Consider the following 2517-nt stretch of genomic DNA (forward strand, 5'->3'; position numbering starts at 1 on the left):
CTGAATTTTTAGATCTCGTTTTACACTTCAAACAAGTAGCCTCCCTTCGCTATACTGTGGTTATTTCCCTTAGATTAGAAACCAGGAAACTAGTTCCATCAGCCTTTACAATTGCCCATCGCCAGCTGACATCAGTCACATGAATACCACATGACTATGGCTGTCTTCAGAGTGATATCTTTGAGAAATTCTTGAAGTGTCCCTTTCTAGAATGGACCAACTAGCGAAGTCCATGGGGTGGGGAACCTGCTGAAATGGCTCCTGTACAACTGCTATTTTGTGTGAACAATTGTCTCCACATTCTTCGGTCATCCATGGCGAAATGTTTTCATGTAAATTGACTTCCATTTTCTCTTTAGTGAACACCAGAGATTTTGGAGCATTGAATGACACTGCCACCCAAACCATCACTGGTGGGTTTCATTCAGTGAAACGCCCTGGAGGTACCTTCTGGGACCGCATCCAACCTCATGCCAAGATCCTGTTATTTTGATTTGCTATAGCCTCTACAGTGAATGTCTTTTTGTCTACCTAGATGGAGACATTGTCACTGGCACTCTGAATCTCCTGCCAATTCCTTGCACCTGTCTGGAAGCAATTGCAATTTTGATGATTTACAACCCATTGCATGGTTGTCTGGGAGATATTGTGACTTAGCCATTTACCTTGTTCTTCTCTGTGGATTTTGTGACTCTCTCTTTCTAATGGCATCCAATTAGATGTCATTTGAACCCATCACACTAGTGTTTCATGACATTATGAACTCTTTTGGCATCGACTCCAATCCTTGAAGCTACATCTTTGCTATGTCTGTTTTACAGAGCTACAATTTCACATTCCCTGTTAGCTGCCATGCTGAAGCATTTCACTGGAAAATATTTTTACCTTTATTAGTTATTGTAACAAGATTGGTTTTCTAGTATCCGGTTACTGTGTTGTGGCTATCATTATTGATCTGGGTCACATTTTAATTGCTTAGGTTGTTTTATTGTCTATCAAGTTCTGACTGTCTGGCTAATTATGGGATGGTCTTGCATCTCTGCATTTATCTATTTTTCTGTAATTTCCTTTGTAAACAATTTAATTGCAGTGTGTTTGTGGGATGACTTACTCAGCTGGGATATGTAAATATTTTATTACCATTTTAGGGCTTATTGCAGCAGAACTACACTTTTAAGTTCCTGTATTCTTAGTCCCTTTTGCATAACTGCTATCATCATCATCTAACGTCCATTGTCTATGCTGGTATGGGACAGTTTGTGCAGAGCTACCTCAGACTCTGATTTGATATTGTTTCTACAGCTGGGTGGTTTTGTGTGGCACTTCCATGGCCCCACCGGAGGGACTGGTCTTGACTCTTATGTTGCTGAGTCCATCTGGAACATGATCATGAAAATTTCAAGGGGTTTTAGCTTAGATCACTTTAGACAGGGTGGCATCAAATGGGTTATCCCTTTCAAGGGCACTATTTGATATGGTGTATGTAAACAGATTATTTCTATATGTGCATTTTGTTTTTATTTCTATTCTGTAAATGATTATATAGGTGAAATGCCATTCTTTTAAACATTGGTAGTGGTGTTGAACCAGGTTGAATTAGTAGTTGTAAGAATGCTGGTATTAGGTTCACCTCCTCTGTATCACGCTTTGGGTCTTCTTGTGAGTGATGGAAACTGAAAGAAGCCCATTGTGTGTGTATATGTCCTCCGCCACAAGTTGACAGCTAGTGTTGGTTTGTTTTTGTCCCTGTAACTTAGCAGTTTGGCAAAAGGAGACCAATAGCATCAGTACCACTGTGATTAGTTCACAGAAACTGAAAGAAGCCCAACATTGTGTGTCTTTGTCCACACCCATGCACTGATGATAACTAGGTTTGTTTCTTTTCTTGTAGCTCAGTGGTTCAGCAAAAAGAATACAGGTATCAATTTGTCTGAGACTGGGGTTTCATATAAGATTTTGGTGGACTCGCATTAGTATTATAAGGGCCACTGATAAAATTATAAGTGTTTGACAATTTATATCAATTGAGACCCTACATAAAACTGAGGACAATAATGTGACAAGTCTTTATACTAAATATGTATAGGCTTGGCTAACAAGTCCGCTTTTCAATCACGTGGTTTTGGGTTCAGTCCCAACTGCAGCACCTAGGGTGGATGTCTTTTTTTCGGTGGATTTGGTTGACAGAAACTGCAGGAAGAACTTCGTGTGTGTATATGTGTATGCAAGTACTGTGACAAGCTGTGCTTCAATCACAGGAAGAAGCTGCAAGAAAAGGAGCCCCTGATATGTTCGATTAAGTGACCTCTAAGCTAAACTGACCGTCTGCATAGACAAAAAGGGCCAGTTATTGTGTGTGATGGTGACATCTATTTTAATGTCGTTCAATTCTTTTCAGTCGATCAAGAGACCGATTGAGTAAACAGAACTATGAACGCATTTATAATGCATATCAGAAACAGCTGTCAGTCAAAAATGCACAAATAAAGAAATATGTAATGCTCATTATATATGCGC

The sequence above is a fragment of the Octopus bimaculoides genome, chromosome 16 (genome assembly GCF_046866305.1).
Source record: "Octopus bimaculoides isolate indiv1 chromosome 16, ASM4686630v1, whole genome shotgun sequence".
Classification (NCBI taxonomy): Eukaryota; Metazoa; Mollusca; class Cephalopoda; order Octopoda; family Octopodidae; genus Octopus; species Octopus bimaculoides.